At 36.3% G+C, this 11940-nt stretch overlaps 1 pseudogene; it reads right to left on the bottom strand.

The window, feature by feature from the left end:
• Positions 1-2640: 2640 nt before the first annotated feature.
• Positions 2641-7758, bottom strand: LOC149207177 (putative galactinol--sucrose galactosyltransferase 1; annotated as a pseudogene).
• Positions 7759-11940: the final 4182 nt, after the last annotated feature.

The following is an 11940-nucleotide window of genomic DNA, read 5'->3' as shown; positions in this document are numbered from 1 at the left end:
TGAAAGTTCCTAGTATATAACCAAAAACAGAATTGTAATGCCCTTAAACTTCAGGACTAATATTGGCAATGGTTACCCTATTGAATTGAATTTTAATAAATTCAATACTAAAATGGTAAAACTAATAGTGTATCTTATTGACAGTAAAGTTTATCACAAAATAAAGGTTTATTTTACTTGAGAAAGCATAATATATTGCAGTTAAGCATGAAAAAATATTTGTATCCATAATTTAAATAAAGGGAATTGACTCTGAAAAACCAATACATTTATCATAATAGGAATCCATGTGTACATGTTTACTTTCCACAATTATTGTGAAATCGATGTAAACCAAGAAAAGAAGGCCTAATGGACCAAATTGTTTTCTGGTTTCGAAATTATCAACCCATCTCAAAAGAATGGTGAGTAAGAATGTATCCCATTACTACATATTAATTTAAAATTCTAAAACTCACTAGCCAGACTTGAAAATTTTGAACTATAGATCTTATACCAGAACCAAAGGGAGACAAAATGTTTTGCTTCTCCTCACAAGCTATATAACCAAATCAAAATGATAAACCAAATAGCCTAATCAAAATCCTTCTCCATAGATGTTAGAGGCTTGGAAGATGGTTAGGCTACATTAGTTGACGAAGTATCTCTAGCATTATATTTCTCAAGAGCTCCATATGGGTTTCTTCTTGTTAAAATAGGATTTCTCTGGAATTGCCAAACTGGCCTCGATACTTCAACACTTAACCAATCCTCCATGCACACACTTTTTCTCATTTTTAATTTTTTTTCCATGCATTATCCTTTTCTGTTGTCCCATCTTTTGTTGCCCAAGCATTGCACTTGGGTAATCCACCATTATGAGGGACTACAATAGCACCTCAATATACAGAAGCATGATCCACATGTCTAAGAGCAATTGCAACCCTCACAAGATCTATAAATATGGCTAATGCATTCTTGTCATTCAGCTATACAAGTTCACACTCACCTCCAAATCTCAAAATCAGGGAACTCACTTTTGCTTCTCTTGGTAAATTAAACAATGCAAGGACGAGCCTGGGATCCATATCTACAACTGAATTGAAAGGTGGATCTTGCACCAACCCTATGGTAGGAAGTGACCCTTTGGGCATTATGCTATGTATGGGGGTCTTGACTTCTGTGTAGCATGTATGACCAAAAAACGTTTTGGTTCCATCTTTCTCCAATATGTTTCAACATATCCCTTTTGTCCTTTGGCATAGGACCAAAAACATGCACATGAATGTTGCTTGAGCTGGCTTTTGTTTTCCCCAAAACCAAAGTATCTAAACCTTTCCTCAATAGCTAAAACCCATTGTGGTTCTCTCCTGATCAACTCAGCCATAAGTTCTGAAATTTGTTCATTCACCCCTGACAGATCAAATGTTGTGCAAATGCCAAAAGCATCTACCAGAATCTTCTTCTTCTCCAAATTTATACGTTCTTCATCACGCAAGATTTCTCTGGCCTAGAGGCACTCTATTTGAATTTGACTGTACCAACTGAAGAGGAGCAAGCAATTTTTGGAGAACAGAGGCTTCAAAGACAAGATCAGCACTGGTATTGTTTCCTCCAACATCACATAGGACCTTTGCAGTATATTGACCACATGAACAAGTAATAGTCACTAGAAATTCACATATAGTATCAGGGCATGGAAGATATGGGTGACATGACGCATGACAAGTATTCCTGCAATCTTTCCGAGGAGCTCCACAAGGTTGCCCACATGAGATTCTACCTACTAATGATGAATTTTCCTTGGAAACTAAGTCACATGGAGGTAGATGGCATGTCCTAGTACAGGCATGCATTCCACATTTCCATGGTTTCCCACAGAGCTTGTTGCATCTAATGTCCTGAGAACCACATGGCACATTTTTCAGAGCTACATGACCCCCCACACATTCTTTTTCAATAGGAACAGTACAAGGATGACAACCCCTGAAATGGAAATCATGAGTCGTAGGATGACCACATGTTTGAGGAATGGAGAAGGGATATGAGCACGAAGGAATGGGTGTTCCACAAGGGACTGGAGGAGGAATTGAGGTCTTCACACATGCACAAGAAAGATCAGTGAAAATAGTTTCAAGGCAGGGTGGACAGTGGCCACTATGGCAAAGTTCTTGGCAAAAATGCTACCCACATTGCAACTTTTTCCCATAGGGAATTTTACATAAATGTGGATCCCAATCACCTGAATGAGTAATTGAACCCCCTCGATTTACAAGAGGGCAACATCTTTCACTGCATCTATGTCTACCACAATTTTCTTTTGTCCACAATGCTTTTCACATGTGAATTCATCATTCTCCTCCATGGATACCATGGTCTTCCAACAAGGGACCATCTTAGATGATGATCCACATCAAAATTTTTATTAACATAAACCAAACAAGGAGGACATTTCCCCTGGTGACATGTATTTATACACAAATGTTTTCCAAGGGGAAGAAGCTTCTCACATACCTCTGAGCAAGTCGGTATGTTATCCATACAACTCTTCCTCTGAATTTGCAGTTGAGTTTTACCACAGGGGCAAGATTTGACCTTCCTAGGTGATAGTTCACACTCTCCACATTCTCCACGATGACATATCTTGTTGCACTTATGATTCTAAGAGGATATCATTTTCATGCATGGGTTCTTACATGCAAATACACCAATTTTCATCAAGTATATAATACTGGAAAATTGGTAGAGAGCCTCCATTGCTTGATGATACTAGCTGGCCAATTTAACATGACCACCATGGCCTACACCTAATGTCTCGATAAAATTCTGGACATCCACTTTGACATCATTAATTCCAGCACTTGCTAGATATGAGTGGAGATCGTCATAAAATTGAAACGTAATTTTGGGATGGACTAAGCCCAATCCTTTTAATTTTATGCATTCTAATGTCTCATCTGGTTGGTGATGAAGAATCCCATGAGGCTCAATAGGGAATGCCAATTTTGAATTATAATGTGCCATTCCAGAAACATCAAGCTTCACTCCTCCCTAGTAACTAGTGATAGCATGCCAAAAATAAATGTACCTGGAATAATACAAATTTAATATAAATTCATAACAAAATAGCGTGCCAAATCAACTATGGAGGTAAGTAGTTTGCATATACAAATGATAGTTTAAATAAATCGACTAGTCACTAAACAAAGAATGTAGGTTATGAATTCATGAGGCAAGTGCTAGAGTGCAGGTTTTGCAGCATATAGATAAATAAGGAGTATAATTAAGTAATTCCTAATGGATAGCTAAGGTAGCTTACTTTAAATTGTGGGTCTTATTTTCTTCTGTAACAATGTGTCTAAGGCCTGAAGCATGATCCTCTTCTCTCTGACTAGTCTTACCATCTTTTTGAAACTTATAATTCTCTTTTATATGTGTCAGTTGATTGGAAAAACTTAATTATGAGCCCATAGAATGTTTAGAGTTCCACTAGAAAATTGAGAATCAAAATGAAATTATCTTCAGATTATAAGAACTTTGAGAATAAAAAGGAAATTGTCTTCATATTGCTAGAAGATTGAGAATCAAAAGGAAATTATCTTCAGATTTCAAATAGAGATGAATTATTGTCTTAAATGTCATATTTGAAGAAAAAAGAAGGTCAAACCTACTTTGTTGTATTGCCAACTGGAGGAGGATTTGTATTACGGTCCATTAATAGATTGTCAGCCATCATCAAGAAGCAAAAACTTTGGAGAGGTGCCCCCTTTCTCTAGATTGTTAAAGAAATACAAAAAAATCACAAACATTTGGAACTGTACCCTTAGGATAAGGTCACAGTGTAACTACATCTCGACAAGAGTTTATATACGATTACAGAACATAAAAGGGGGGCGGGAAAAATAATATACCTTTCTAAACCTTGTTTTACATCCTCAGCTGTGACATCTGTGTAAAATGTGTCCCATGTACACCACCCAAACCAATTGAGTATATCAGGTAACTGCAAGAGAAATATTCAATTCATAAGACTAGAGAGAACCAGCGAGAACTTATAATGACTTAGTAAAAAAATACACGGATATGTGTCATTCTCAATTAAAAGTCAAGGCTAGCTAAAATTTTTAGCACATAGAAGAAATTCAGACACCATTGGAAAGAACCAAGCTTTAGTTCCATGAGAAATTATCATCTTTCTTTCATGATGGGCAAAGATTTTAGAATGCCTCTCAATAGCCCTGCGCTATCAATAATTGATGTTAATCATATAACATTGATTCTGAAATATGAGAAGTTCCAAAAGAGAGTAAATTAAATAAGAAATGTTTTAGAATGCCTCTCAACAACCCCACACTATCAATAATTGATGTTAATCATATAACATTGATACTGAAATCTAAAAAGTTCCAAAAGAGATGAAATTAAATAAGAAATTTGAAACATGGAAAGGTCCTCACTTTACTACACTAATAATCACTTCATATGGATTCGTTCTAGCACCAACAAAAATTGAATAAAATCCTTGAGTTGTCTCAACAACAGGATCTCCTGGAATGCCAAATATGAAGTAAATTCAAGAGAAAATCAAAATGCTTGTTTTACTCTAGGGAATTGACAAAATGAGTTATATTAAGAATTTATACCATTCATAATCCCTGCAATTCTTATCACTTTTTAGACATATTTCAAGCTCATTGTTTTCATTTCCTTATAAAACCGCTTTGAAAGATCCTTCCAACAGTGGCAAGAAAACAATATAGGTTTTTGGCTCTCTAATGCCATCACCCGCACTAGTGCTCAGAGGTGAACCTTCACTACCCTCAACTAGCAAAAATTGCGTCTCAAATGGGACATCTCTCCCATAGGAGCCCATCCTCTATGTCATCCACCAAAGCTTGAAGCAAAACAAAGACATAAAATGAAGGCCTCTGCAAAAATACATATAAAATCATCCATCGTAACCCATAGAAAAGAATTGTGATCAGAATAACCAAAAAAGTCCCCAAAAAGTGCACTTCTTGCAGCTATCAGAATGCATTGTAAATGTCCTGCACATTGAAGTTGACATTTTCTGAATACAAGACGCTAGTAATAAGGATTTCATACACTAAGCATGCACTTTCAATAAATTAATGAAACCCAATCTTGAAAATAAAGAAAACATCCAAATTGAAGACAAAAATATCCTAATATAGTAGTCTCCTTCATGATATTTTATTGCATTATTAAGCATGTAATCTTTAATATGTCCTTAAAAATTCTCATAAATTATTAAAACTGAGTCCTCAGCAAAACATATCAAAAGTTCAAAACCAAAAAACAAGAGATCCAAATATCATTCTGGTGCTTATTATCATACATGAACATGTAGTTTCTTCATAAATTAATGAAACTCATTCTTGACCAAATCATGTTGCAACTAAAAACACATAAAATGATAGATTCCAATACCCAACATTCTACCACTTCGGGTTTTACATAAGTAGATAATATAAACTAGCAGACTACTGAAAAAAATAATAGTGAAAATGACCTTTAAATTAGGCCTCTGAATACAAGATCAAGTTCCCCCAAAAAAGTGTAAAACACAAAAGAAATTGTAGCTAGGCTTCTAAATACAAGATCAAATTCTCCCAAAACAAAGGTGTAAAACACAAAATCAAATGCAGCTATGCTTCTAAATACAAGATCATGTTCCCCCAAAAAGTTGTAAAACACAAAAGCAAATGCAGCACTCTGTTGCTTAAGATTGTACAGAATCGAAATACATTTTGTTGTAACAGAAACAAATAGTAAAATGAATCAAATCGTTACCCCAGAGAAAGCCACATCAAAAAAGTTAACAACACAAACAACCTTGAAATTAAGCTTGATTTCGAACTCGTAATCTTCAGAAACAACAATTTTCCATGAACAATTTCATTGCAGGGAATAACCGCTCTATGAATTGGAGAATCTTGAATTTTATAGTCCCAATAAAACACCAAATATAGCCTACAAAACTACAAATTACACTACTGAAAAGAAGATAAAACTCCCACCCCCCAAAATACCCATAAAAACTGCAAAACAATATATTTCAGTAGCCTCAACGGGAAAAAGGCATCAAAAACGTCCTAGAAAATAGGCTAGTCAAAAGAAGATCAAGCTTCCTTGAAAACCAAATGAAAAGTGGCATGCATCACTAAGACATTTATGGGCATAAACAACCAATCAAAAACTTGCAATAACAATTATAAAAAAAAATTGTAAGGAGAAATTCAATCAAAATCAGTGCCCCTGATAAAATCAATAAACCTCAAACCAAAAATTAAAATAATGTGATGACTATCTCACTCAACAGATAATCAAACCTTCAACATTTATCCACACAAACAACCAATCAAAAACTTGTAATAACAATTATAAATAGATTGCGAAGAGAAGCTCCATAAAAATCAATAACCCTGATAAAATCAATAAATAGAAAACCTTAAACTAAAAAGTAAAACAACTTGATGACTATCACAATCTACAGATAATCAAACCTTCACCCACCTCCCACAAGAAAAAAAAGCGAAAAGGAAAATGGAATAAGAAAATAGAACCAAGAAAAGCATTAGAATTCAGAATGGTCATCAGATAGACAATGCCTCTTTGATTGCTGGGGATTTCCCATTCTCATTAGTTGCAACAAAAAATTGTTGCCTGCAGAAGAAAACATTACCAACGATGTTTGATCATTGTAGATTCCTTATGAGGAGGTGAGAGCAAACCAACTGACACAGAGTGAAAATATGAGTCAATTCACATATACCTGTTAGAATTTCAATATTCTCGTTTGATGAGTCAATTCACATATACCTGTTAGAATTTCAATATTCGCCTACTCAATTCTCACAATTGCTAGGAATTATTAATACTTAACTTTCTGAAAGTTATAAAGACTAATAAACCACAAAAATGACAATAAAAATTGGCATAAATTATATTGAAACCCTTGCGAATAAGGTTGTATCAAAATGAAAACTCAAAAACTAAAATGAATCAGATAAAAGACACAAAAGCTAATCAACACTCTCTTCACAGTAGGCAGAGGCGGCACCAGACCTACCTGAACAACTTCCAAAATCCTTTTGATCAAGAAGATTCAAAGAGTGCCTTACCCTCATCATTCATTCAGGATATAATCATTGAAAATTCATAAGTGATCAATATGAACTCTTTTTTAGGGTGATAATGTGGATCCTAATAAACATTGGATAGGATTTGAACCATGATATGTCTGCCTACTCGAAATCAAAAACTGGTCCACAACTTCTCCCCCAATATTACCTCGCAAATCATAAAAGACAAAGAAAGAAAGCATTATTATCATTAGCATTGAAAACAAACCCAACTTCAAAAGGTTGACCACCCCACAAGCAGATAAAAAACACAGACAAAACATACAGTATCAAATTCACAAAAATAGAGGGAATCCCAACCCAAAATAAAATAAAAATATCATACCATTGCTGAGAAATGTATATCAAACCCAAAAAATAAATACACATGCATATTAAAATAAAAAATGCCAAATCCTGAAGGCAATATTTGCAGAACTCACTCGAGCTTCCCAATAGGAAAAATATGACGACTCTTGCTCTAATCTGACGTGGCTCCCAAAAATGCACCGTTAACCATTCCCACCCATGATGCAGGGATCAAGGTGATATTCCCATGAATGTTGGACAAAACACATTTCCCCAACACCATCAACTTCCCTTCCACGATAGAAATACCAAGAGTCATAATCATTTTCACGAGTCGTAGAGTTCTCTCTGCATGTAAATTTATATGTTTATGTGAGATATAAAAATGAAAGTCTCATGCAATTACAGACACCCCTTCATCAAAGTTTAGGTGTGAATTGCAGAGAAAATACACCCTCTTCTTACTGAAGGAATTTTATTGCTGAGAGGACCTAAGAGAATAACACAACAATGCGAATGAATTTGATTGAATATAGGGGTGAGGTTTATATGGATTTCTTGTGTGGTCTCCTCAGCATTGCTTTACTCTAATATATTGTCTATAAACCAAAGTCTCTTTCTTGAAAATAAGTCACAACCTGTGTAAAACTCATGAATGTGCTTCTTTTCTCTGATATATTGTCTATAAACCAAAGTCTCTTAACTATCATAGTTACAGTAATAGCCTATACATAAGAGCCTGGATAACTCGTTGCCATTTCTTTTGTATTACTAATATCAGGGAGATCATTCCCTATACGAGAACATGTACATTAATAGGTGATTGTCATTGTCCAATATTATAGAGCTTAGGGTTATACTTGTAATGATAAGGTGAATAAGCTTACAACTAGTTATGGAATTATAATACCTTTCATATTAGTGGGGAGGTTTTCGAGTGAGAAGGGTCCTTACGAGCATTCAAGTGTTCAAGCAGGCAGGCACGCAAGTAGTGGGTGGAAATAGTTTCTATTTGGGATAAATAAAATAAACATTTCTCACTCAGGGGTAATACTTTACTATCTAACTTTCATTCCTGTGGAGCTGAAAAGGGCGAGCCAGCCAATATTTTCGAACCTAACTAGAAATTGATCAAAGCCAAATAGAATCTATTTTAGGGGCGTCTAAACAAAACACCCTTACTTATCCACTGCAAATGGATCTGCCCATACTCGCTACAGTCCCGTTATGTATGCATTTGTCTCTCGTTACAGCTCAGTTCCTGTTACGTATCAATACCTCTCCTTCCTTTTTGTTGATGACCTCTATTTTCTTCCTTTGGAGAGGCTGTGAGGAGACCTGCCTTATCTTTCACCATCCCTTAATGGAAGACCCCCACTTTCCTTCCTTTGCCTACATGCATTATTAATGGAAGACATCCTAAAATGGTGGAGGAAGAGGTTTATCGGAAGAAGTCTGGCCAGTAGCTGCGTAGTTTGTATGGGAAGGTATTCCCCATGGTAAGAATCGGGACATATAAATGGCCAAAATAGGGCCCCTGGTTGTTCAAAGTAGTGCTCCACCCTTCTAGCTGGTTCAGGACCTGACCTTATCAGTTTCTCCATAGTCTGTCTAGGAAGGGAATCTACGCCCTCATATTTGGCTGTCGTTCTCTGACCGGTCTCTCGGAAGAAGTCGTTGCTTTCCTGTGTTTACTTCTCTGCTTCAAAGTAGTGATCCACCCTTATAGTTGGTTCAGGACATGACCTTATCAGTTTCTCCATAGTCTGCTTGGGAAGGGAATCTACCCCCTCATATTTGGTCATCGTTCTTTGACAGGTTTCTCAGAAGAAGTCGTTTCTTTCCTATGTTTATTGCTTGGAAGAAGTCGTTGCTTTCCTATGTTTACTGCCTATGTAAGTTTCCTGTGTTTGATGGAAGAGAATTCAGGAGATCATATTATTTCTAGAAAACGAGTCACGACCTGCACAAATGGACATTGAGTCTCTTGCTTGAAAATCGATCACGACTTGCATGAATGAGACTGTATAATTTAGACAACAGAATCCCCGAATTCAACCCTGCCCTTGATTTTCAAACCAGTAAATTGGGGCGATTGAAACCAAATCCGACCTCCATCCCACGGAATCGGGCGGTTGCAAACAAAGCCAACCTTTCAAATCAGGCGAATTGGGCTTTCCATTATTTATCCACCTTTTTTTTGGGCTAAAATATAATAAATATTTATTTTTTAAATAAATTTTGGGCTAACTATAGAAAATTGGTGTAATATAAAAAATTTGCCCCTCTAAAATATAAAACCTTTTAAATTTCACCCTTGGGCTAAGATTTGCCCTAAAATTTTCTATGGAAAGGAAAGGGATCTAATGATGCTCCTTATGCAGAGGAAAAAACCACCTCAGATGAAGGTGGGGATGTGTACTTGGCTTCTTCTTCAAGTACACATGTAGATCATCAGGTATGGTTGATTGACTCAGGTGCATCCTTTCACTTCACTCCCCATAGGGAGTGGTTCTGTGAGTATGAAAAATATGATGGTGGTGATGTCTTCTTAGGGGATGACAGGAAGGCTAGAATCGTTGCTGGTAGAAAAGTTAAGTTGAAGTTGCAAGGTGGAAGGATTAGAACACTTCTGGGTGTTCTGAATATTCCTGCATTGGCCATAAATCTACTTTTTGTAAGCAAGCTGGATGATGCATGTGTAAAAACAGTGTTCGAGAAAGATACCCGCAAGATGGTTCAGGGAGCTCTGGTATTAATGTCGGGAGTTTGGATTGGAACTCTGTATAAGATTCAAGGTAGAACTGTTATTGATGGGTGCAACAATTCTGTGGTTCCTAAAAGTGGAGCAGAAAATCTAGTGGTCTCTAGAGAAAATACCATGTTGTGGCATCAAAGGCTTGGAATATTGGAGAGAAGGGCCTTCGAATACTTCATCGTAATGGTATGGTAGAAGGTATGTCTAATTTCTCTTTGGATTTTGATTTCTGTGAAAATTGTGTATATGGGAAGCAAAATCAGGTGAGTTTCCCCTCTGGTGGTAAGAGGGCGAAACAGATATTAAAGCTTGTGCACAGTGATGTGTTTGGACCTGTGTCAGTTCCATCACTGGGTAAGTTTGTGTACTATGTATCATTTATAGATGACTTCTCAAGGAATGCATGGATATATTTCCTCAAGAAGAAATTTTAAGTATTTGACAGGTTTAAATAATTTAAGGCTCTGGTGGAAAACTAGACAGAGAAGAAGACAAAGGTGCCGAGGACAGATAATGGTGGAGATTTTTACAAGAAGGAATTTGAAGAGTTCTATAAGAAGTATGGTATAGCACCGCACAAGACTACGCCATACACACCTGAAAAAAATGGAGTTTCAGAAAGAATGAACAAGACATTGATGAAAAGGGTAAGAAGCATGCTCAGTGGTGTTGAGTTAGGACAGGAATTTTGGGTAGAGGCGGTGGAGACTACATGTTACTTGATCAATAGATCACCTTCATCAGCATTGGAGGATAAGACTCCACAAGAGGTATGGACTGGTAAGAAACCTTCCCTTTCACATCTGAGGGTATTTAGATGTGATGCATATGTACATGTTCCAAAGGAGAAAATAACAAAGTTGGATAGTAAATATGAAAAGTGCATCTTTATTGGATATAAGGATGCTTTAAAAGGTTATAAGCTTTGGAACCCATAAAGAAGGAAGGTTGTGTACATTCGAGATGTGGTGTTTAGAGAGGTGAAAGATGTTATTAAACATGAAGTCCTATCAAAGGAACCTGAGAAGATAGAGTTTGAGCTAAAGGAGGAAGAATCAGACTCTATAGTAGAAGAGGAATTAGAATATGAAGAACCACAAACTCCGGCTGTGAGAAGATCAGTTCGAGAAAGAAGGTATCTAGAAAGGTATAGTCCATTTGCTTTCTGTTCAAAATTTTGTTTATCTATTACTCATGATGATCCCAGAACTGTGAAGGAAGCAATATATTCAGAGGATAAAAAACTATGGAAAGAGGCCATGGTTGATGAAATGGCATCTTTGCACAAAAATGAGGCTTGAGATCTGGTGGACTTGTCGGTTGGAAGGAAACCCATTGGAAAAAAATGGGTGTTTAAGAAGAAGATGAATGCAAAAGACAAGGTGGAGAAATAAAAATCTCGGTTGGTAGCAAAAGTTTATTCCCAAGTGTCGGGAATTGATTTTGGTGATATTTTTTCTCCTGTTGCCAAGGTAGCTTCTATTAGATTACTTTTATCTGTTGCTGCTACTTTTGATTTTGAGGTAGAACAAATGGATGTGGAAAAAACATTTCTTCACAGGGATCTGGAAGAAGAGATCTACATGAAGCAACCTGAAGGCTTTGTAGTGAAGGGTAAGAAAGAACTAGTATTCAAGTTAAAAAAGTCTTTGTATGGGTTAAAACAATCACCAAGGATGTGGTATCAGAAATTTGATACATTTATACAGGGACTTGGCTTCACCAGAAGCAAAGCAGATCACTGCCTGT

The sequence above is a fragment of the Pinus tabuliformis genome, chromosome 1_2, assembly GCF_031772625.1.
Source record: "Pinus tabuliformis cultivar Carrire ecotype Pingquan chromosome 1_2, CPIR1, whole genome shotgun sequence".
NCBI lineage: Eukaryota > Viridiplantae > Streptophyta > Pinopsida > Pinales > Pinaceae > Pinus > Pinus tabuliformis.
The sequence above is the reverse complement of the archived record's forward strand: the minus strand, read 5'-3'. Positions and strand labels throughout refer to the sequence as shown.